Raw genomic sequence first — 25,490 nt, 5'->3', positions numbered from 1 at the left:
TTTTAACCATTCTGTACCACCGCACACTTACATACACTGAACTTCATCTGCCATTTTGTTGCTCATTCCACCATTTTATCACAATCCATTGGCAGATTCCTTTGGTCCTTCCAATTATTTGTTGTACCTTATATTTTAGAATTATCCAGAGAGCCGCACAGCTCTTACTCTTTCAAGGTGATGTCCTCAGATAATTTCAGGAATAAGTGTTGATAGATTAGTCTTGAAGACTTGATCAAATGTTTTAGCAGCCTACCAATGTATTTAAAAATCTTTTTCAAACCTCCAGCTGCAGTGCAAGATTTAACCTTTAAATTGTGCTCAAAATGCACAGCCAGTTTACTCCCAAACAGCTGGTTGCTGTTAGTTAAAGTGTTGGCCACCATGGTGCCACACAGCCTCTTTAATGAGCACAATCAGACAATTTGTGTTAAAAGCAAAATACTGCAGATGCTGGAAATCTGAAATAAAAGCAGAAAATGCTGGAAAAACTCAGCAGGTCTGACAGCATCTGTGGAGAGAGAAACAGAGTTGACGTTTCGAGTCCGTATGACCCTTCTTCAGAGCTAAAGAGAAGTAGAAATGTGATGGAATTTATACTGTTTAAGGGGGTGGAGCAGGTGAAGCTGGATAGAAGGCCAGAAATAGATGGAGGCTAAGGAGAGACTGACAAAGGTGTCATGGACAAAAGACAACAGGAGTGTTAATGGTAGCAGTAAGGACTAAAGGAGGTGCTGATAGTTGCTTAAAGGTAAGAAAGCAGAATGTGTTAATAGCAGAAGAAGGGTAAGCACTCTGTGAAAGAACAACATGGAACAAGGAACAGATGACCCTTTTGGGGATGGGATGTGGGGAGGGGACAGTGGTTGGGGAAAAAGAAAGGAAAAAGGGATAAAAAGGGGATTTAAAAAAGGGGATAAGACAATGAATAAATTAATAAAAATGAAAATAAGTGGATAAAAATTAAAAATGAATTTAAAAAAAGAAAATGGGATCAAAAAGGGGGTGAAGATGATGAAGAGTTCATGGTCTGATGTTGTTGAACTCAGTGTTAAGTCCGGAAGGCTGTAAAGTGCCTAATCGGGTGATGAGGTGCTGTTCCTCCAGTTTGCGTTGAGCTTCACTGGAACATTGCAGCAGGCCAAGGATGGACATGTGGGCATGAGAGCAGGGTGGAGTGTTGAAATGGCAAGTGACAGGAAGGCCGGGGCATGCTTGCGGACAGACGGAAGGTGTTCCGCAAAGTGATCACCCAGTCTGAAGCGCTGCTTCACCTAAAAGGAGTGTTTGGCCTATTGGATGGTGAGGAGGGAGGAGGTAAAGGGGCAGGTGTTGCACCTTTTGCAATGGGAAGGTGCTGTGGGAAGGGGATGAGATGTTGGGAGCGATGGAGGATTGAACCAAGGTGTCCCAGAGGGAACGGTCCCTCCAGAATGCTGACAGGTGGGGGTGAGGAGAAGATGTGTTTGATGGTGGCATCATGCTGGGGTTGGCAGAAATGGCGGAGGATGATCCTTTGAATGCGGAGGCTGGTGGGGTGAAAAGTGAGGACGAGGAGGACCCTATCATGGTTCTGGGAGGGAGGAGAAGGTGTGAGGGCAGAGCCGCGGGAGGTGGGTTGGATACGGTTGAGGGCCCTGTCAACCACAGTGGGTGGAAAACCTCGGTTAAGGAAGAGGGGAGACATGTCAGGAGCGCTGTTTTGGACAGTGGCATCATAGGAACTGGTGCAACAGAGACGAATAAACTGGGAGAATGGGATGGACTCCTTACAGGAAGCGGGGTGTGAGGAGCTGCAGTCAAGGTAGCTGTGGGAGTCGGTGGGCTTGTAATGAATATTGGTGGACCGCCTATCTCTTGAAATGGAGGCAGTGAGGTCAAGGAAGGGAAGGGAAGTTCGGTGATGGACCATGTGAAGGCGGAAATTGGAAGCAAAACCGATGAATTTTTCCAAGTCCTGATGAGAGCATGAAGCATCACCGAAGCAATCATTGAGGTACCGGAGAAAGAGTTGTGGGAGGGGGCCTGAGTAGGACTGGAACAAGGAATGTGCCACATACCCCTTAAAGAGACAGGCATAACTGGGGCCCATGCGGGTACCCAAAGCCACACCTTTTATTTGGAGGAAGGGAGACAAATTTAAGGAGAAATTGTTCAGTGAGAGCACAAGTTCAGTCAGACAGAGGAGAGCGGTGTAGGATGGGGATTGTTCAAGCCTCTGTTCAAGGAAGAAGTGGAGAGCCCTCAGACCATCCCTGTGGGGGATGGAGATGTAGAGGGATTGGACATCCATGGTGAAGAGGAAATGGTTAGGACGAGGAAACTGGAAATTTTTGATATGACGTAGGGCATCAGAGGAATTGTGGGTGTAGATGGGAAGCAGCTGGACAAGGGGAGAGAGAACGGAGTCAAGATAGGAAGAAAGGAGTTTCGTGGGGCAGGAACAGGCTGACATAATGGTTCTGTCGGGACAGTCCTGTTTATGGATTTTGAGGAAGAGGTACAAGCGGGCTGTCCGGGGTTCGGAGACTATGAGGTTGGAAGTTTTGGAGGGAAGATCTCCAGAGGAGATGAGGCAAGTGACAGCCCTGGAAACAATGGCTTGATGTTCGGTGGTGGGGTCATGGTCCAGGGGGAGGTAGGAGGAAGTGTCTGCGAGTTGGCGCTCAATCTCTGCGAGGTAGAGGTCAGTATGCCAGACAATAACAGCACCATCCTCGTGAGCATGTTTGATAACAAAGTCGGGGTTGGACCTAAGAGAACGGAGTGCGACATGTGAATTGAACTGAGTGTAGTCAATTTATGAGGCAGTCATATCCCAACCTGGGTGGCCATTCTTAGAGTAAGCATCAACTCTTTAACCAAAATAACTTGTGCCAAACCTGTGTCAAATCAGCGTTTCAGTTTAAGAACCTATCTTGGCCTTCTTGGAGGGTCTTTAGAATCTCAAGTCCACAGGGAAAATCATCCCCATTAACTTTTAACAATGAATAAGATCAAGACTTGCAAAAACTAAAACTTGTGTTTTCAGGGATAACTGAGGTTTTAACAGCACACTAAGTGACATTTCTTTTTCTTCATTCATGGGACGTGAGCTTCACTGGCTAGGCCAGCATTTAATGCCCATTCCTAATTACCCTTGAGAAGGCCATGGAGAGCTACCTTCTTGAACCGCTGCAGTCCATGTGGTGTATGCACAGCCACAGTGCTGTTCGGGAGGGAGTTCCAGGAATTTGACCCAGCAATAGTGAAGGAAGGGTGGTATATTTCCAAGTCAGGATGGTGAGTGGCTTGGAGGGGAACTTCCAGGTTGTAGTGTTTCCATCTACTGCCCATGTCCTTCTAGGTGGCAGCGGTCATGGGTTTGGAAGGTGCTGTTGAAGGAGCCTTGGTGAATTCCTGCAGTGCAGCTTATAGATAGTACACACTGCTGCCACAGTACGTCAATGGTGGAGGGAGTGAATGTTTGTGGATGTGGTGCCAATTAAGCGGATTGCTTTGTCCTGGGTGGTGTCCAGCTTCTTCAGTGTTGTGGGAACTGCACTCATCCAGGCAAGTGGGGAGTATTCCATCACACTCCTGACTTGTGCCTTGTAGATGGTGGACAGGCTTTGGGGAGTCAGGAGGTGAGTTACTCGCCGCATGATTCCTAGCCTCTGACCTGCTCTTGTAGCCACAGTATTTATATGGCTAGTCCAGTTCAGTTTCTGGTCAATGATAACCCCCAGGATGTTGATAGTGGGGGATTCAGTGATAATAATGCCATTGAATATCAAGGGGAAATGGTTAGATTCTCTCTTGTTGGAGATGGTCATTGGCTGACGCTTGTGTGGCGTGAATGTTACTTGCCACTTGTCAGCCCAAGCCTGGATATTGTCCAGGTCTTGCTGCATTTGGACATGGACTGCTTCAGTATCTGAGGAGTTGCGAATGGTGCTGAACATTGTGCAATCATCAGTGAACATCCCCACTTCTGACCTTATGATGGAAGGAAGGTCTTTGATGAAGCAGCTGAAGATGGTTGGGCTGAGGACATTACCCTGAGGAACTCCTGCAGTGATGTCCTGGAGAATTAATTTTCTCAAAGTAATTTCCTGTTTTTCAATTTAATGTTTCCCCTTTGATCCCAAGTGTATTCTAATTCTTCAATTCAGTTCCTCCACTATCAATGTTGTTGAGAGCCCCATGCATTAGTAGTATCCAATACCTCCAGCTCTTTCTTGATACCACATGGAGTGAATTGAATTAGTTGAAGACTGAATTTATGATGGTGAGGACCTCAAGAGGAGGGAGAGATGGATCATTAACTCATGACTTCTGGCTGAAGGCTATTGCAAGTGCTCATTCTTTTCTTTGCCCTGACATACTGGGCTCTCACATCAATGAGAATAAGGATGTTTTGTGAAGCCTCCTCCCCTCGTTAGTTGTTGAGTATCCGATTCCATTCATGACCGGATGCGGCAGGACTGTACAGCTTTGATCTGATCTGTTAGTTGTGGGATCGCTGATCCCTGTCTATGGTATGTTGCTTCCTCTGTTTAACATACATGTAATCCTGTGCTTTGGTTCACCAGGTAGCACATCATTTTTATCTGGTACAGCTTCTGGCATGCTCTCCTACAGTCCTTTTTGAATGAGGGATGGTCCCATACTTGATGGCAATAGTAGTGAGGAATATGCTGAATCATGAGGTTACAGATTGTGGCTGAATACAATTCTGCTGCTGATGATAACCCACAGTGCTTCTTGGTTGCCCAGCTTTGAGTTGCTAAATCTGCTATGAACCTGTCCCTTTTATTACAGTGGTAGCGTCACACAAAACAATGGAGCATATCCTTAGTGTGAAAACTGGATTTTGTCTGAACAAGTACTGTGCAGTGGTCACTCCTACCAGTACTGTCATGGACAGATGTGACAAGTAGATTGGTGAGAATGAGGCCAAGTAGTTTTTTTCCCTCTTGTTGGTTCCTTCACCACCTGCTGCAGACCCAGTCTAGCAGCTATGTCCTTCTGCACTAGGCCAACTCAGTCAATAGTGGTGCTAATGAGCAATTCTTGATGGTGGACATTGAAATCGCCCACCCAGAGTACATTCTGTGCCCTTGCCGCCCTCAGTGTATCTTCCAAGTGGTGTTCAACATGGAGGAGCACTGATTCATCAGCTGAGGAAGGGCGGTAGGTGGTAATCAGCAGGACGTTTCCTCCCTCATGTTCGACCTGATGCCATGAGGTTTCATGGGGTCCAGAGTTAATGTTGATGACTCCTGACTGTATATCACTGTGCCTTTGCCTCTGGTCAGTTTGCCCTGCTGGTGGGACAGGACATACCAAGGATGGTGATGCAGGTGTCTAGGAAATTGGCTGTAAGATATGATTCTGTGACTAAAACTATCTCAGGTTGTTGTTTGACTAGTCTATGGGACTGCTCTCCCAATTTTGGCACAAGTCCCCAGATGTTATTGATACGAACTTTGCAGGGTCGACTGGGCGTTTGAAATTTCCAGTGCTTACGTTGATTGGGTGGTCCGTCCGATCTTCTTTTATTAGATTTCTCTGTAGCACTTTGTTACAACTGAGTGGCTTGATAGGCCATTTAGAGCGCAGTGTTCTGGGTCTGGAATCACATGTAGGTCAGATCAGGTTAGGGCGGCAGATTTCCTCCCCCAAATGGTGATGAAGATGATGAGGGATCCACGGCTCAGCTCAGATCAAACAGTGCTCCGAGGCTGTGAATGACCTTCAGATAGTTGTCAGGATGATGGATGGAGATGTTGGCTAGTGAACAGAGTATGTTGGAGGGGGAATTAAAGACAATGGCTTTGACCTTCCCAATATTTAATTGGAGGAAATTTCTGCTCATCCAATACTAGACGTTTAACTAGCAGAGTGACAAATCAAAGGCAGTGGAGAGGTCAAGAGATGCAGTGTTGAGCTAGAGCTGGGCTTTGTTATTGTACATGTGGCACCTGATGTGTTGTCAGATGATGTCACAGAAAGGCCTCACGTAAAAGAGAAATTAAAGAGCCCAAGTACTGAGCCTTGGGGAACTCTAGAGGTAACTGTGTAGGAACAGGAAGTGACCTCATTGCTGGTGATTCTCTGCCTATGATAGGATTTGGAACCAGGTGAAGCCAATGCCAACCGGCGCAATGGCAGAAGACAGGCATTGGAGAAGGAGAGTATGGTCACCCAGATCAAAGGTAAAGAAGGACAAGGAATGATAGGTTACCACAGTTACAGTCACATAAGATGTCATTTGTAAGGGTAATTTCAGCTCTGTGGCAAGAACCGAATTCTGATTCAATGAATTCAAACATGTTGATGTAGGAAAAGTGGGCACAGATTTGGGAGATGACAATACATTCAAGGACTTTGGAAATCGAGGAAAGAATTTTGCCATCTGTGAGCAAGGGGCGGGGCCCGCTTGCCAACGCATGAAATGACGCGGGATGACGTCACGTGGAACCCCGACGTCACCCCGCCCTATTTAAATCTTCAGGAAGGCGGGGGCGCAGCAAAATCAGCTGCGGGCCCGCCCACCTGTCAATGGCCAATATCTAAAGGATCTAGCATCTTGCCTACACTCAAGTAGGAGTAAGGGTTAAATAAAAGAAAGGGTCCATATTCTATTTAGTTAAGATATGTCTGTGGAGCTCAGGCCCATATTTTGCACATCCTGCGCTATGTGGGAAATCCTAGACATTCCTGGCAGTCTGGATGACCACGTGTGCAGGAGGTGCCTCCGACTGGAGCAACTGGAACTCCAGGTTTTGGGATTTGAGCAGCAGCTGGGAGCAGTCGGTGCATTCACGAGGTTGAGAGGTTCGTGGATAGCACGTTCCAGAACGTGGTCACCCCGCAGCTTAAGGAAGTGCAAGCGGAGTGGGAATGGGTGACTGCCAGACAGAAGAAGGGTAGACAGGTAGTGAGGGAATCCTCCAAGTGCATCTCACTCACAAACTGTTTTTCGGCCTTGGAAAACAGTGAGAATGACGGTTCCTCTGAGGAGGCCAACTAGAGCCAAGGCCGTGGCACTGTGGGTGGTCCAGCTGTTCAGGGCTGGAGGAAGAAGTGTGGAACGTCAATAGTGGTAGAGGATTTGTTAGTGAGGGGAGTAGTCAGGCGTTTCTGTGGCTGTAGACGTGACTCCAGGATGGTATGTTGCATCCTGAGTGCCAGGGTCAAGGCTGCAGGACATCCTGAAGCGGGAGGGTGAACAGCCAGATGTCGTGGTCCATGTTGGGACCAATGACATAGGAAGAAAGAGAAATGAAGTCCTGCAAGCAGACTTTAGGGAGTTAGGTAGGAAATTGAAAAACAGGACTTCAAAGTAGTAATCCCCAGATTACTCCCTGTGCCACGCAGCAGTGAGTATAGGAACAGAAGGATAAAGCAGATGAATGCGTGGCTGGAGAGATGGTGCAGGAGGGAGGCTTTAGATTCCTGGGGCATTGGGACCATTTCTAGGGGAGGTGGGACCCGTCCAAGTTGGATTGATTAAATCTGAACAGGAACGGGACCAACATCCTCGCGGGGAGGTTTGCCAATGCTGTTGGGGCGGATTTAAATTAAATTGACAGCGGGATGAGATCCTAAAAAGTAGCTCAGAGGGGAGAGAGGCTGAGATGGAATTAGAAGTTAAAATATTAGTAAGTGAGTCTGGAAGACAGAGGAAACATAGACTAGATAAGAAAGGAGTGAGTTTAGCAAGGTTAAATGGAATGTATTTTAATGCAACGAGCCTGAGGAGTAAGACAGACAAGCTAAGGGCACAGATAGGCACATGAGAGTATGATATCATAGCTGTGAGCGAGTCTTGGCTAAAAGATGGGCAGGATTTGCAGCTCAACATTCCTGGTTATAGGGTATTCAGATGAGGTAGAGAGGGGGATAAAAGAGGAATGGGGGGTCGCAATATTGATCAAGGATTCAATTATAGCAGTGAGGAGGGATGATATCTTGGAAGGGTCATCAAATGAAGCCATAAGGGTAGAAAGAAGTAACAAACACAAAAGGGGAAAACACGCTGTTGAGTGTGTACTATAGGCCCCCAAACAGTCAGGGAGAGATCGAGGATCAAATATGTAATCACATTTCAGAGAAGTGTAAGAATAATAAGGCAGTAATAGTAGGAATAGTAGGGGATTTTAACTACCCAAATATTAACTGGGATAGTTTTAGTGTGCAAGGGAGGGAGGGAGCAAAATTCTTAGGTTGCATCCAGAAGAACTTTTTTAGCCAGTACAGGGACAGCCCAACAAGGGAGGGGGCAGTCCTGTACCTAATATTCAGAATTGAGCCTGGGCAGGTGGAAGATGTGTCAGTGGGGGAGCATTATGGAGATAGTGACCTAACTCAGTTAGATTCAGGATAGTTATGGAAAAGGATAAGTTTGGGCCAGGGATAAAAGTTCTAAATTGGGAAAAGGCTAATTTTACTAAGGTGAGGTACGATTTGGCCCAAACGGACTGGGAGCAACTATTTGCAGATAAAATTGTCAGAGCAGTGGGAGGCATTCAAGGAGAAAATAGCGAGAGTACAGGCAAATATATTCCCGTAAAGACAAAGGACCAAGCCCAGAGAACCCTGGATGTCAAGGGGCATGAAGGTTAGGATTAAAAAAAATAGGGAATTTATGGCAGATACAAAGGGCTCAATATGGCAGAGTCCCTAGAGGGTTATAAAAATGCAGGGGGGAACTTAAAAAGGAAATTAGGAAAGCTAAGAGAGTGCATGAGAAAGCATTGGTGGATAGAATAAAGGAAAACTCAAAGTGTTTTTTTTAAATATATAAAGGGCAAGGGAATAACTAGGGAAAGAGTAGGGGCAATTAGGGACCACAGAGGTAATCCTTGTGTGGACCCTGAAGATGTGGGTACAGTACTCAATGGCTACCTTACACTAATCTTCACAATCGCAAAGAACGATACAGGTATAGACATCAGGGTGGAGGACTGTAAAATATTAGAGGAAATTAACATAGAGCGGAGGTACTAGCAGGTTTAGTGGCCTTAAAAGTGGATAAATCCGCAGGCCCGGATGAGGAGTATCCCAAGCTATTCAGGGAGACAAGGGAAGAGATATCGGGCCCTGGCAGTAATTTTCAAATCCTCTCTGGCCACAGGTGAGGTGCCAGAGGACTAGAGGACTGCTAACATTGTCCCATTGTTAAAAAAGGGAGGAAGGGATAGACCAGGAAATTACAGGCCAGTCAGTCTAACTTTGGTGGTGGGGAAGTTACTAGAAAGAATTCTGAGGGACAGAATATATCTGCACTTGGAGAGACATGGATTAATCAGGGATAGTCAGCATGGATTTGTTAAGGGAAGGTTGTGTTTGACAAATTTGATCGAATTTTTTGAGGAGATAACCAGACGTGTTGATGAGGGTAATGCATTTGATGTGGTCTACATGGACTTTAGCAAGGCGGGTCAAGAAAGTAAGAGCCCATGGGATCCAAGGCAAAGTGGCATGTTGGATCCAAAACTGGCTGAGAGGCAGGAAGCAGAGGGTGATGGTAGAGGGATGGTTCTGTGACTGGAAGTCTGTTTCCAGTGTGGTCCCACAGGGCTCAGTGCTGGGGCCCTTGCTGTTTGTGGTGTATATAAATGATTTGGACTTAATTGCAGGGGGTATGGTGAAGAAGTTCGTGGATGACATGAAAATTGGTAGGGTAGTAAAGAGTGAGGAGGATGACCTGTAAACTGTAGGAGGATATTAATGGACTGGTCAGGTGGGCAGAGCACTGGCAAATGGAATTCAACCTGGAAACTTGCTGACGCTCCAGGATGAGTTGGAAGGCCAAACCTAGAAGCTCGCCATCTGACTCAGAATTCACAGATACCTCTTCCCCAGCAGTCCTCCAAGTGGTGGGGAGCTCACACGAACTTGCCTCCTGCTGCGGACATGTGTCCGTGCGGTGACCACCAGATTGTGAACCTGTGCCTGCTCTAGATCTAGATCTCACTGAGGTGTGTGTCTCTGCGCTGGTGGAGGGTGTGGGTAAGCGCTGTGATGGGTCTTCCAGGCTGCTTATTTCCAGCTTTTCAATGGAGGAGGTGTCCTCTTGGCAGGAGGTGAGGATGTGGATGGAGCTGAGGGATTGGTTGGCTGAAGGTGTTGGTCACTTGGCAGAGCTCCCTGTGAACCAAAGTAGAGATAATTAGTTAAAAGCAAAAAACTGCGGATGCTGGAAATCCAAAACAAAAATAAAAATACCTGGAAAAAGTCAGCAGGTCTGGCAGCATCTGCTGAGAGGAATACAGTTAACATTTCGAGTCCGTAAGACTCTTCAACAGAACTAAGTAAAAATAGAAAAGAGCTGAAATATAAGGTGGATTAAGTGGGGGTGGGACAGGTAGATCTGGATAGAGGGCCAGTGATAGGTGGAGATAACCAAAATATGCCATAGACAAAAGAACAAAGAGGTGTTGAAGGTGGTGATATTATCTAAGTAATGTGCTAATTAAGGGTAGAAATCAGGACAAGCAAGGTACAGATATCCCTAGTGGGGTTGGGTTTCCAATCCCCCTTTTTTTCCCCAATAATTTTTATAGATTTTTCTTTTCGCACCTATTTCCATTATTTTAAAATGTATTTCCATCCATTGTTTTCTCTCTACCTTTTAGCATATTTTGATTCCTTCACCCCCCCCCACCAACCCCGCATCCCCACAACCCCCCCCCCCCCCCACCCTCCCACCCCCGCCCTTAAATCAGCTTATATTTCACTATTTTTACTTAGTTCTGTTGAAGAGTTATACGGACTCGAAATGTTAACTGTGTTCCTCTCTGCAGATGCTGCCAGACCTGCTGAGTTTTTCCAGGTATTTTTATTTTTGTTAGAGATAATGAGTGCATGGCAGCAGAGTCAGAAGCAGGAGAGAGAGAGAGCACTCTCAGTTGTGTTGAGAGAGGGATGATGTGGTGCAGGATCCTCACATGGGTGTTCGCCGCCGATCTCACCGTCACTGCAGGCACGGTCCACGTCCTCACCAGTCAGTGCAGTGGCACGCTTCTCAGAGTGAGTGAGGGTCCTAATGTGGGCCACTCCACCCCCAGCCTGGGACCTCTCCCTGCTGATGTGAGCCAGCTTCTCCTGCATGAAAACAGATGGAGAGAGTGTGAGCCGGACGCCTGGCACTACGTGGAATGTTTGTGTGGTAAGCGGAGCCGTGGACAGGATGGGGATGCGAGCTCGAGAGCATATGAACCTGAGGAAGATGTGAGAGTGTGTGTGTGAGAGTTACAGACCTACGAACAAGGAGCAGGAGTAGGCCATTCAGCCCCTCGAGCCTGCTCCACCATTAAATAAGATCATGGCTGATCTGATAGTAATCTGAAATCTGCATCACACCTGCCCCCGATAACCTATCACCCCCTTGCCTACCAAGAATTGATCCAGCTCTGCCTTAAACATATTCAAAGACTCTGCTTCCACCACCTTTTCAAGAAGGGAGTTCCAAAGTCTCAAGACCCTCTGAGTGAAAAAATTTCATCTCACCTCCGTTTTAAATGGGCGACCCCTTATTTTAAAACAGTGACCTCTAGTTCTAGATTTTTCCACAAGAGAAAACATTTTCTTCACATCCACCCTGTCAAGACACCTCAGGGTCTTAAATGTTTCAATCAAGTTATTGGAATGTCTCTCTACTCCTAAGATGATCCATATGTTTTCAAACATTTCAGTCTTCCACTTCCACTTGGAATAACAAGGGACCAGTTTTTTAGGCAATTGTACCAGGAACCCAACAAGGTCCACTTTCAAAATTCCACAAGAAAACTATCTCCGACAGTGAATCTTTGGGCTTTGCTATGAACACCATGATTCCATTATTGATTACTTTGATTTTTCTCTTTCTTCCCCGATAAGTTTGGATACACCAGATTTAACCTTGTACATAGGCAGTGTATTATCAATAATTCAGATGGAGTAGAATCTGTAGTTGAATGAGACTTTGTACAATCATTGAGAAGAAAACAGGAAAGTCGAGATTCTAGAGTACTTTTAGATAACCTCTTCATTCCTGATTTCAAGGTTTGTACAGTTCTTTCAGCTAACCCATTTGATGAGGGATGATATGGTGATGTTTTAATATGTCTGATTCCATTTAAACTCATGAATCTCTGAAATTCTGTACTAGTAAAAACTGTACCGAGATCCGAAGCTATGACTTCCTGTAGGCCATGTATACTAAAACATTGGCATAGCTTTCAAAAGTTGCACACGGTGTCGATGATCGAACTTCATATACATCCATCCATTTAGAATGCTCATCTATGGTCAATAAAAACATGGTATGTAAGAATGGACCTACAAAATCAATATGTAATCTAGCCCAGGGTCAACCAGGCCACTCCCATGGATGCAGTGGAGCTGAAACAGGCAACTTCTGTTGTTGCCGACAATGGAAACAGTGCTTGACCATGCTTTCAATGTCACTGTCAATGCCTGGCCACTAGACCTAGTTTTGCGCAAGCATTTCCATCTCCGATATGCCTGGATGCGCAGTGTGAAGCTCTGTCAAGAGTGGCTCTCTTCCTTGCGAAGGGACATCATCTCTTGATCCCCACAACCAGATTCCATCTTGACAACTTAGCTCTGTTCTATGGGCATGGGATTGTCTCATCTCTTCGGACACCGGTGGATTTGACCACCTTTGCCAATACAAGGTCTTGGACTTTCGACAAAATTGGATCTCTGTTGTCCAATTTCTAATTTGCTTTGCATACAGGCGAAGAGTCCAAGAAGTTCAATAAAACTTCTTGTGGCGTTGGAACATGTACAATGCTATCTGGTAACGGGAGATGACTGAGTGCGTCCGTGTTTGCAATATGTAAGCCAGGATTGTGCATAAAGGTATACTCTTACACAGATAATATCAAAGCCCAATTTTGAGTTCTTGCTGATGCTATTGGCGGGATGGCCTTATCCTCATGGAATAAACTCATGAATGGTTTATGGTCCGACATAATGGTGAAATTTCATCCATGCAGGTACTGGTGGAATTTCTTCACTCCGAATACTACTACTTCTTTCCCTAGTTGGGGATAACCCTTCTTGGCTGCAGAGAGGGTTCCGGAGGCATAGCTGATTGGCCTTCCGGAACCACCTTCCATCCTGTGTGATAACAACGCCCACACCATAATGTGAAGCATCACAGGCTAATATTAATTTTTTTGCTGGGTCATAATGTGCCAGTAGATGTGATGAATGTAATAGCTTCTTAACTTTCACAAAGGCTTCTTCCTGTTGCAAATTCCATGACCAACAGTGGTTCTTTTTCAATAATAAGTGTATTAGTGCTAACACTGTTAACCAGTTTGGCAAGAAACGGCTAAAATAATTAATTATACCCAAAAAAGACTTGGGGCAGGATTTTCAGCTTGACGTGTGGGCACATGCCCGACATGACCGAGTGTGAAATAGCGTATGCTGACATCAGGAGAGCATCCTGACGTCATTACGCACTCGCACAATATTTTGGTCGGTGGGCATGCACAAGAGTCGGTAGCAGGCCGCCAACAATTATGAGGCCTATTAAGGCCATTTAAGTATTAATTAAATGCTATTTCTCACTGCCCATCCAACCTTTTGGTTGGCAGGCAGGCGAATCGGCCAGGCGGCCTTTGGATTTTTAAGAAAACCTCACCCACGGGGCAATGAGGTTTCCACAGCTAAATAACAAAAATAAAAATTTTTGGGCAGAATTTTTCAAATATACACGTAAAGGTGAGTGAATCCACTGCGTGTACATTTTTTCCAGATTTTTAAAACCTTTATTCATTGGTTTACAATCCTTCAGCTCCCTACCCTCAGGGAGCTTTCAGTATGCGCACTCCACACCCATGCGCAGACATTGCGCTCGCCCTCCTCCCTCTCCTACCCCAGCAAGGCTGATCTTCTCAGCGCCCCTTTCATGCTGGCTGGCCGTTAATCAGCCAGCCAGCGTGAAATCGCGGCTGGGGGGCAATCGTGGGCAGTGGACCATTTCACAGCCGCTCCCAGGCCTGCCCACGGTGCCCGCCTGGCAACCCAAAAATCCTGCCCTTGAGTTCGGTTACACTGGACAGAGGGGGCGCCACTTTGATTGCCCTAACTTTCTCGTCTACTGGATGCAACCCCGTGGCATCCACCCTGTGACCCAGATAAGTGACTTCAGGCACTTGGAATGTACATTTCTCTTTATTTAATCATATAAGAATCTTCTTAAAACCTCTTCAAGGTTGGCCAAATGTTTGGCTTCCATTGACCCTGTGCTCAGAATACTAGTCTGGGAAATCCTTGCAAAAGTCTCTCCATTGTCCTTTGGAAGATTGCACATGCAGGCAATACTCCAAAGGGCAGGCGAGTATATTGATACAGGCCCTTGTGTGTGTTGATGGTTACATAACCTTTAGATGTGCAGCTCTAACAGTTGGTACGCATGCTCATGTGCAGCTTGGTATAGGATTTGCCTCCAGCTAGCTTTGTGGACAAGTCATCTATCCTCGGGATAGGATGTTTGTCTAGTTTGGCTGCCTTGTTTACAGTCAATTTGTAGTTCCCACAAATGCGTATAGTTTGGTCAGGTTTCACTGCTGGGACTCTGGGCACTTCCCACTCCGAAACTTGGGCTGGCTGAATTATGCCAAATTTTTGAAGTGGCACAATTCTGCATCCACCTTCTCCTTAAGGGCATAAGGCACAGCTCTGGCCTTACAGAAATGGAGTGCTGACTGAGAATCTACATATATTTTTGCTTGCAAGCCTTTTAACTTGCCCAATTCATCACCATGTACACTCTCGTATTTCCTTAACATCTCAGGAACTCCTCCTGTTCCCACGTGAAATATTTCAGAGCAAGTGAGCTTGATTTTTTGTAACCAGTCTCAGCCCAGAAGACTAGATCCTTCACCTGTCACTATGATCACTGGAAGCTGGGCTCTCTGTTGCCTATAGGACACAGGTACTGTGGTGATGCCCTTCACCTGATGGACTTTCCAGTGTATGACTTCAATTGAAGTGGTCTGCTCCAGATTCAGTGGCTGGGTACAATCATTTAGGTATTTAAATGTGTGCTCTCCCACCAATGTGGTTGAGGCTCCCATATTTACCTCCATTATTAGTGGCTTCCCATTCACTTGGATTGTGACAGTAACAGGTTCAGTTGTTACAGCTATGACATTATACAGGGAATAGATGTCGGTATCGGCAGCTTCAGGTTCTGTTATATTATTCACGTCAATCATTTTGGTCTGCTGCCTTTTGGGCTGTCTCAAATTTCCCTTGCATTGCTTTATTACACGACCTTTTTAATGACAGTAATGGCATTCCGCCTCCTAGAATCTGCAGGGGTCCGGAACATGGTTACCCCGACATCTATGAGAGATTAACCTCGGAGGCGCTGCTGAAATGCTGAAATTAGGGCTTTTTGTTTTTTGGGCAGCAGATATTGTCTCTCACTTCAAGGCTGTGTCTCTAGTTTTTGCCCCATGCCCAGCAGTAGTTTCCCGCTCCATATGAAGAACAGCGCCATGTTGTATGTGTTGTAAAACCTGTGAGTCTCTCACAGCACTTTCCATGGATAGTGCTATTTCCATGGCACGCCACAAGTCGATTTCAACCCCTGTGAGTAAATAGCACTGAATGGCGTTGTCATGAACACCACAAACTAATCAGTCCCACAGCTTATCATTGAGTGTGTCTCCGAAGTCGCAGTGTTCTGTCAACTATTTTAACTTCACTAGATAGGTTGCGATGGACTCTCTTGGAGCCCTTACTCTGGAGTTAAACTTAAACCTCTGAGTTATTAAGGATGGCTTCAGCTGAAAGTGCGTCTTCACAAGGCCTACAATTCACTATAAGATCTAGGCCAGGATTTTCCCCCTGTCGGGGGTGTACTTGAAGGGCGGGCGCGCACAGGCGTATTTCCGATTGGCGCCCCTGATTGGGCGAGCGCTGCCATTTTATGGGTCAATTAAGGCCCGCCCAGCGTGACATCCGCATGGAAGCGCTATGCACTTCCTGTGCGGGCAGTTGGGGGGAATCCCAAAATCGATGTGCAGCCTCAGGAAGATCAGCTCCAAATGTAAAAAAGCTAAAAACAGAAAAATAAAATAAAATTTTAATATAAAATTAAAAAAACTAAAATTTCTCGAACATGTCCCCATTGTCACATGAGTTGGGACATGTCCATGGCCTGGGCAGTATCTTCTTCCTTGGTAAAGACTGATACAAAGTGTTTGTTTAATACCTCAGCCACGCCCCTTGTTTCCATGCATAAATCCCCTTTTTTGCCCTAATCAGTCCTATTCCTCCTTATAATACCCTTTTACTATTTATATGCCTATGGAAGACTTTCGGATTCCCTTTTATGTTAGCTTCCAGTCTCTTTACATGCTCCCTCTTTGTTTCTCTTATTTGTCACCTTCCCTCTTAACCTTCTATATTCAGCCTGGTTCTCAATTGTATTTTCTACCTGACACCTGTCATAAGCACACTTTTGCTTCTTTATCTTAATTTCTATCCCTTTTGTCATCCAGGGAGCTCTGGACCTGTTTACGCTACCTTTCCCTTTCAAGGGGATACACCTTGACTGTGCCTGAATTATCTCTTCTTTGAAGGTAACCATGTTGTTCAGCTACATTTTTCTTGCCAACCTTTGACTCCAATTTATTCGGCCCAAATTTGTTCTTACCCCAGTGAAGTTGTCTTTCCCCCAGTTAATTATTCTTACTCTGGTTGTTCTTTGTCCCTTTCCATAGTCAGCCTAAACCTTATGATACAATGATCACTGTCTCCTAAATGTTCTCCTACTGAGACTTGATCATTCCTAGGAACCAGGACTAGCAGTGATTCCTTCCTCATTGGACTGGATGCATACTGCTGTGGAAAAATTTTCCTGAACACATTCTAGGAACTCTTGCCCCTCTCTGCCCTTTACTACTACAATTCTAGTCAATATTTGGATATTGAAAGGCCCCCATTATTACTACTGTATAATTTTTGCATCTCTCTGTAGTTTCCCTGCAAATTTGCTCCCCTACATCCTTCCCATTAGTTGGTGGCCTAAAGACTACACTGAGCAATGTAAATGCACTTTTTTTGTTCCTTAGCTCTAGCCAAATAGATTCTGTCCTTGACTCCTCTGGGACATCCTCTTTTTCCAGCACTGCAATGCTCCCGTTAACCAATACTGCCACCAACCCCCCCACCACTTTTCTTCCTTTCCTATCTTTCCTGAACACCTGTATCCAGGAATATTTAACACCCGGTCCTGCCCTTCTTTGAGGCAGGTCTCTGTTATCACCACAACATCACATTTCCACATGGCAATCTGCGTCTGTAGCTTACCAATCTTATTTACCACACTCCGTGAATTCACACGTATGTACATTGACCCTGATTTAGACTTTATTACTTTCTCTTTTATTCTGGTCCCACCTATTAATTTACTATTCCTATTCTGGTATTATCTATCTCTGCCAGTATTCTGTGCACCTTGGTATTCCTCCCTGATATTTCCTTTTGGTTCCCATGCCTCTGCCAAGTTAGTTTAAATCCTCCCCAACAACACTAGCAAACTGCCCGCAAGGAACTCCATCCCAGCTCTGTTTAGGCGAAACCTGTCTGGTCTGTACAGGTCCAATCTCCCCCAGAGCCAGTCCCAATATCCCAGGAATCTAAAGCCCTCCCTCCTGCACCATCTCTCGAGTTCCACATTCACTGGCTTTATCCTTCAATTTCTATACTCACTTGCACGTGGAACTGGGAGTAATCTGGTGATTACTACTTCTGAGGCCCTGTTGGCTAATTTCCCACCTAGTTCACTAAATTCTGACTGTAGGACCACATTCCTCTTTCTACCTGTGTCGTTGGCTCCGATGTGCACCAGGACTGCTGGTTATTCTCTCTCCCCACACAAAGTGCTCTGCAGCTCCTCAGTGACAACCTTGACCCTGGCACCGGGGAGGAAACACAATATCCTGGATTAATGTCTGCGACCACAAAAATGCCTATCCATTTCCCTAACAATTAAAGAACCTATCATTATTGATCTGCCAGTCTTCCTTGTACCCCCTGTACAGCTGAGCCACCCATAGTGCCATGGACTTAGCTCTGGCTGCACTCCCCAGATCAACCATCACCCTCATCAGTATTCAGAACTGAATCGTGGGTTGGAGAGTGGGATGCGATCAGGGGAATCCTGCAATACCAATACCAGCCTATTTCTTTTTGACTGTCTGGTGGTCACCCATTCCCTCTCATGCTGCATACTCTTAAGCTGCTGGGTGACCGCATCTATAAATGTGCTATCCAAAAAGCTCTCAAACTTATGGATGCACCACAGTGGCACCAGCTGCTGCACAAGCTCCGAAACCCAGAGCTCACGCTGCTGCAGCTGATGAGACTTTCCTGCACAAATGGTTATATATTTTTTTGTTCATGGGAAGTGGGCATCACTGGCTAGGCCAGCATTTATTGCCCATCCCTAATTGCCCTCATTCAGGCATTTAAGAGTCAACTACATTGCTGTGGGTCTGGAGTCTCATGTAGGCCAGACCAGGTAAGGATGACAGATTTCCTTCCCTAATGGACATTAGTAAACCAGTTGGGATTTTACAACAATTGACAACGGTTTCATGGTCATCATCAGACTTTTAATTCCTGATTTTTTTTAACATTCAAATTTCACCATCTGCTGCGGTGGAATTCGAACGCAGGTCCCCAGAGCATTATCCTGGGCCTCTAGAATACGAGTCCAGTGACAATACTTCTATGCCACCACCTCCCCTATTCAGGACACGGAAAGGATCCTGGAGTTCCTACATTGCACAGGATGCGCACTCTTGAGATTGGAGCAGCCCTGCCATTTCTTTAATTATTAGTTAACCTTGCTACTGCTAAAAAACCTTACTGATACTAATACACCATACTGAGATTGATAAACCTTACGACTGTTAATAAACCTTACTAACACCGATAAATTCTACTAATATTTAACATACCTTATTCGTAATAAAACTTACTATGAAATAAAAGACAAGATAATACTCACCAGCTACTCACTTGTTATTTATTATTGCTACTTAATATTTATATCCTTTTTTAATTTGCCAATTGTTTAGGATCAGTCCCTAAGCAACAATACTCACCAACCAATCAACTTACAACTTTCCTGTGATGTCACACCTCGATTTTTGTTTCCAAACACGGTTCTGAGTGTCCACAGGCCTGAACCGCTCTCTCTTGTACTTTGATAGTCCTGAACTCTCACTCTCTCTTGCACTTTTATAGCCCAAAACTGCTTTTCCCGATTTTGAAAGCCCAGAAACCTCACCCTCCCTCGCACTTTGATAGCCCGGAACTCTCAATCTCTCTTTTGTACTTTTATGGTCCTGAATTCTCATTCCTTCTGGCTGCTTCTATGGTCTTGAACCTCGTGCTCCACCTGCTTTTGGAGCCTGAACTTTTGTTGACTCTCGTCGCTGTTATAGCCTCTCTCACCAAACTCTCGCCACTTTTATAGCCCTGAACTCTCACTGAACTCTCTCCACCTATATTGGCACCAAACTCTTGCCGCTTTTATGGTGCCCATGTTTTAAGGGCTATCAAAGTACAAGACAGAGTGAGAGTTCAGGGCCATAAAAGCGGCAAGAGAGAGCAAGAGTTCTGGTCTATCAAAATGCAGGAGAGAGCAGTTCAGGGCTATCAAAGTTCAAGAGAGAGCGAGAGTTCAGGGCTATCAAAGTACAAGAGAGAGTGAGAGTTCAGGACTATCAAAGTGCAAGAGAGAGTGAGAGTTCAGGGCCATAAAAGAGGCAAGAGAGAGCAAGATTTCTGGTCTATCAAAATGCAGGAGAGAGCAGTTCAGGGCTATCAAAGTTCAAGAGAGAGCGAGAGTTCAGGACTATCAAAGTACAAGAGAGAGTGAGAGTTCAGGACTATCAAAGTACAAGTGAGAGTGAGAGTTCAGGACTATCAAAGTACGAGAGAGAGCAAGATTTCAGGACTATCAAAGTACAAGAGAGAGTGGTTCAGGCCTGTGGAGCCTGTGGACAGTCAGAGCCGTGTTTGGAAACAAAAATCAAAGTGTGACATCACAGGAAAGTTGTAAGTTGATTAGTTGGTGAGTATTGCTGCTTAGAGACTGATTCTAAACAATCTTCTCTTTCTATTACTGTCTCATGCATGAATTCTCCCTTCTCTTTCAGTGTAACTTTCACATCATCGAATTATTTTCTGAAAACAGAAGAATAGATGTTTTATCTTAGCCACGTTCTGTGTCTCGACATTAAGATTTCCCTTTAGGTCCTTTGTAGCTCCAATGTTTCCCTTGTCGACCACATAAACTTATGTTTTAGAAAATGTTTAGTGTTCAATGTAATGTTGCCAGATAAAATTTGCTTGTAACCTCTCGTTGTCTCTGGGATTAACTTTTTCAATTCGATCCTTTGTATGACCTTCCTGGTTATTATTAACTGAATCCAGTTTGTGACATTAGCCGTAAGCACCTTTATTTGCTTCTTTTTAATTTTTATTTCTCTTGTCATCCAGAGCATATTAGATTTTCTTTTTTCCTTCAAAAGAATATGCCTGGTTTCCACACTAACTGTTGCTTCTCTGCAGGTTGCCCAAGGAGTCACCATTTTTCTGGAATAAATTGATGCCTTGGTAACTGTCCCACTTTGAACAATATATATTAACATTGCTGCATTTCATTCAAAGTATATTTTTGCAAGGGAAAGAATAAAGTGTAACTCTGAAAGGAGATTATGAAACATCCCAGCTCAAAGGTGGCCAATGAGAAATTGAAGGAAGATGGTGATAATTTTAAAGCTTCCATGCAATTGTCCATAATTCGGAGATGGTGTAGGATTATTTCTAACATTTGTTGTACCTTTGTTGTGCTGTAATGAACTTGCTCTCTAAGTTACTGAAGTATTTAAATAAGTCTGTAGTTAAAACTTGTTTGTAATTGTTCTACCCTTACAGCCTGGCTTGGCTGCAATGCACATGTGCCTGGAGTCTCATGATGTGCAGGTCCTGCCTTCTGCTATGTTTTAAGATGTGCACAGTGCCAATATCCGAGCTGTGAGTGTGAAAGTGACTGCTAGTGTGGCTGCATCATCACTGCTTCTTAATCTTCCACCATTTGCAGGGCAGGTTGAAGTTCTTGGGTATCTGAACAGAAAAAAGGACAAGCATTGGGTCATGATGAGAGGAGAAGAGAAAGTATGAAGTGAATGTTTACACCACCTGCAGCTTCTCAGCCAAAGTTGTGGGGTGAGGGAATATGAGTGCTAAGTGTGTGAAGGTGAGGGGAAGCATATGAATGTTAGGTTTGAATCCAGATTGATAGGGATCATTGTTAGGTGAGTATTGGGGCTGTGGTGAGTTGAGCAATGATTGAGATTGTTGGTGCAGATTTTATGGTATGATATTTGAAGATGCATTCACTGACCTTAATCACTCATGAGGTCATTAAACCTCTTGCAGCATTACATCCAGGACCTTGGGGCTAATCTTCTAGCATTGACCACTGTGGCTATCTGCCCCCCTGTCTTCTAATTGTGTGTTGGGGGGCCTCCTGCAAATCCCACACCGATCCACCCACTCCCACAGGTACAGGCGATCTCTCCCACCAGCTCCATCAATATTCCCAGTAAAAACCTGAAACCTTTGGAATGTGTGCTGTCACATGGTCAGCCATTGTGGCACAGCCTGACTCCCCATGAACTCAGCATCTCCAGAAGCCACGATGCACCTTCCCTTTAAGAGGTACGACTAACTTTAAATAGTGCAGGTCAGTTTTAAGGAAGAAAGCAACAATATTGTGGCCCCTGCTGATGCTTGAACATGTTTAGGAGTGGCTGGTGTGAGAAATGGAAGTTATATTAAAAATATTTTTGGGGAATGTCATGTTATTCTGTTTAGAAGGCTGTGTGTGTGTGTGTGTGTGTGTGTGTGTATGATTTAATTAAGCTGGGCAGAGATTAATAAGGGACAGGTTGTCGGGTGGTGGGGGGGTTGGTTTAAAACATAAAAAGGATAGAGGTGTTAGGTTTGAGGTACAAGTAATTAGGTTAGATCTAAAATTTGGATTTTTTAGATAAGTTGAGAGTTTGTTTGAATATCAAAGGGAAGTCAGATATGATATAACAGTAAACATGTTTGCATCTTGCAGGAGTTCCATAGGTAAGTAGAAGTGGGGATATTATATTTTATTGACCGAAAAGCAAAGACAAAATAGAGGCATGAAATATTTTATATTTGGAAGTATTTGAGTTTCAAAGAGTTGTGAGAACATTGGAATCTGAGATAAAAGGGAAAAAAGGGTATTTTAGAGTTACTGTGAGGAGCTAAGCTGGTTGAGGTAGAGCTGGAGCTAAGCTACTGTTGAGCTGGAGCTGAGTTGGGAGCTGTGGCTCTGGTTTGGGAGAAGATGCAGGTTTGAATCAGTCATTCAGTCAAGCCAGAAAAGTCTTAGGCTGCAAAAAGCAGTTTTATTCTGAAGTTTGGATTTCCACAGCAGAGTGGAAGAGAGTTGTAGGTCATGTGATATTCCATTATTAAAGCTACAGCAGTTTGCCTTGGGGAACATTAATGGATTTTTCTAGTTAAACTTCGATAAAGTAGTGTTGCCTGGAAGGTGTTTACTTGTGGGTCTGACCAATTAGAGAGTCTTTTTGGGGGAATGGTTTGTAAGACTAAGTTTAACAGTGTATCTATAATCTTGTGTGGTTAAGTTTTCTTCTTTTCTTGTCAATAAATCTGTTACTTTTAATTTTGAAAATCCAAGAAATGTTACTGGACTCCTTGCTGCTGAGATCAGTATGCCTTCTGATTTTCAGAATACAAAAAAAAGTTTGTGGCCTGTATGCCAAGTTTCCCTCTGGGATTTGGTTTGCGCAGCAATTAACATTGGCTGTGGGCATAACATTGCCTATAGAAATCATTATAATGAGCAGGCAATACAAATTTGCCAATCTGCCTGCAGTTCTATGAACAGGTACAGGGTAATCATGCATTGCAATCCCTGCACCCATTGCCAGCAGCCATTCAATTTAGTCCCACATTTCTCCAGCCATTTAGTTCCAACCTGAAGTGCATTCTCAAAAGCAGCATGTCCTCTATGACTTTAAATTCTTGTGAGCTCAATTTAATTAAATAATTAAATATCAATTGAGTTGAAATTCCTCCTCGACCAACAATCACAAACTCTGAAATGTGACGCCAGGGACAGGACTTTTCAGTTGGCGTGCGGGGGTGGGCCCGACATGCCAACGCGTAAAATGACGCGCAATGACATCAGACATGCGTCCCGGCATCATCGCGAAGTCCCGCAATATTTTGTTTCGCAGGCACGCGCCGGAGTCAGCTGTGCGGCAGCTGAAATGTAAACAGCCTATTAAGACCATTAACAAAGTAATTATTGTGATTGTTTACGCTGCCTGTCCAACCTTACTTTTGGCGGGCAGGCGAAGAGGTCAAGCGGCCTTCGCTTTTTTTAGGAAACCTCATCCACAAGCGAGATGAGGTTTCCTAAAGCTTTTATTAAACAAATAAATACATTTTCATGGAAATAAAAATGTGTCCAATCTCATGTGACACATGAGGGTATATGTTTAAATCAATTTATAAACCTTTTATTTCATAATTTCAGAAGCCCTTCAATCTCTCTAAGGCAGCTCTGTACCTCAGAGATATTGAAGCGTCCTTTCATGTGCAAGCGTGAAAGAGCGCATGCCCCAACTCTCCCTCCTCACCCTGCCAGCTACTGCTCGTGTCTTACGCTGGGCGGCCCTTAATTGGCACGCCCGCGTAAAATGGTGACATGGAGCTGATCGGGGGCGGCAATTGGCTCCGCAACCGCCCTTACCTGCTCCCACCAAGCCCGCCCACCAACTAAACAATTCTGCCCAGATAACAAAACAACTTAAACTGAGATATTCTCTGGCTCCTGCTTTTGGAAATAAGAAAATTTCTTATCACTATTTAGACACTATTGCAGAGCTGGTCAGCAAGTAGAATGGCTCCCTCTCTAAAAGATCCATTAATGCTGCACATGCAGGAAGAAATGGTATCACAAAATCTGTAATAGCTAATGTCATAATGTACATGTTGTGGCTGGTCTGATGGTAGTATTTTAAGCAGAATTCTGGACATCGCTATAGTTTAGCAGCATCGGTGGAGAAGAAAGGAGTTGACGTTTCGAGTCCACATGACCCTTGAACAGAACTGAGTATAGTTAGGAGAGGGCTGAAATATAAGCTGGTCTAAGGTGTGGGGGGCGGGGGGAGAGAGAAGTTGTGGGTGGGGTGGTTGTAGGGACAAGCAAGCAGTGATAGGAGCAGTTAATCAAAAGATGTCACAGACAAAAGGATCAAAGAGGTGTTGAAGGTGGTGATATTATCTAAGAAAAGTGCTAATTAAGAATGGATGGCAGGACACTCAAGGTACAGCTCTAGTGGCGGAGGGGTGGAAAGACTGACAAGGTATTAGTTGTAGATTTAAAAATAATGGAAATAGGTGGGAAAAGAAGAATCTATATAAATTATTGAAAAAAACAAAAGGGAGGGGGAAGAAACGGGATGGGGATGGGGGGAGGGAGTTTAAGATCTAAAGTTGCTGAATTCAATATTGAGCCCGGAAGGCTGTAAAGTGCCTAGTCGGAAGATGAGGTGCTGTTCCTCCAGTTTGTGTTGGGCTTCACTGGATAATCACCACCTTCAACACCTCTTTGATCCTTATCACCACCTTCAACACCTCTTTGATCCTTTTGTCTGTGACATCTTTTGATTATCTGCTCCTATCACTGATTACTTGTCCCTACAACCACCCCACCCTCAACTTCTCTCCCCACGCCCCCCCCACCTTAAACCAGCTTATATTTCACCCCTCTCCTAACTACACTCAGTTCTGTTGAAGGATCATGTGGACTCGAAACGTCAACTCCTTTCTTCTCCACCGATGCTGCCAGACCTGCTGAGTTTTTCCAGGTAATTCTGTTTTTGTTTTGGATTTCCAGCATCCGCAGTGGTTTTTTGTTTTTATCGCTATAGTTTGCCTTGGTGGGAGATGGTAAGATGGTGTGACTGTTGTACCAAGCAGTAAGTAGAGGAACAGAGGGGTGGGAAACGGAATAGGCTGCTATTTTGGTCCGAGATTTCTCCTCTTATTTTTGGTAACATGTAGCAAACATTAGGTCAGAATAAGGGAGATTTCTTGTGGTGAGAAAAGGGTTATTGTTGAGTCATGTGAATGGCTTCAGCAGCCTTGTTTCCATTTAGTTGCCTCCAACTGAGCCAAATTGCAAAAGTTGGGAGTGGCGCAGTCCTGAACATGGTCTCCACGACTAAAGGTAAACCCACACAGTACAGAAACAGTGAAAACATTATCCATTTAAAAAGAGAAAACTGAAGACTGTTTCCTACAGAAGAGCATGTCACTCCGACAGATAACATTGGAACTGTATGTCTGGAAGCTGAACTGACAGTTCTTTGGTA

The 25,490-nt window shown here is 44.7% G+C and overlaps 1 long non-coding RNA gene across 1 annotated transcript in view; it reads right to left on the bottom strand.

The window, feature by feature from the left end:
- The window catches only part of LOC144690651 (uncharacterized), a 264,306-nt gene that overhangs the window by 218,811 nt on the left and 20,005 nt on the right, over positions 1-25,490 (bottom strand). The window lies entirely within an intron of this gene.

The sequence above is a fragment of the Cetorhinus maximus genome, chromosome 15 (genome assembly GCF_964194155.1).
Source record: "Cetorhinus maximus chromosome 15, sCetMax3.hap1.1, whole genome shotgun sequence".
Taxonomy (NCBI): Eukaryota; Metazoa; Chordata; class Chondrichthyes; order Lamniformes; family Cetorhinidae; genus Cetorhinus; species Cetorhinus maximus.
The sequence above is the reverse complement of the archived record's forward strand: the minus strand, read 5'-3'. Positions and strand labels throughout refer to the sequence as shown.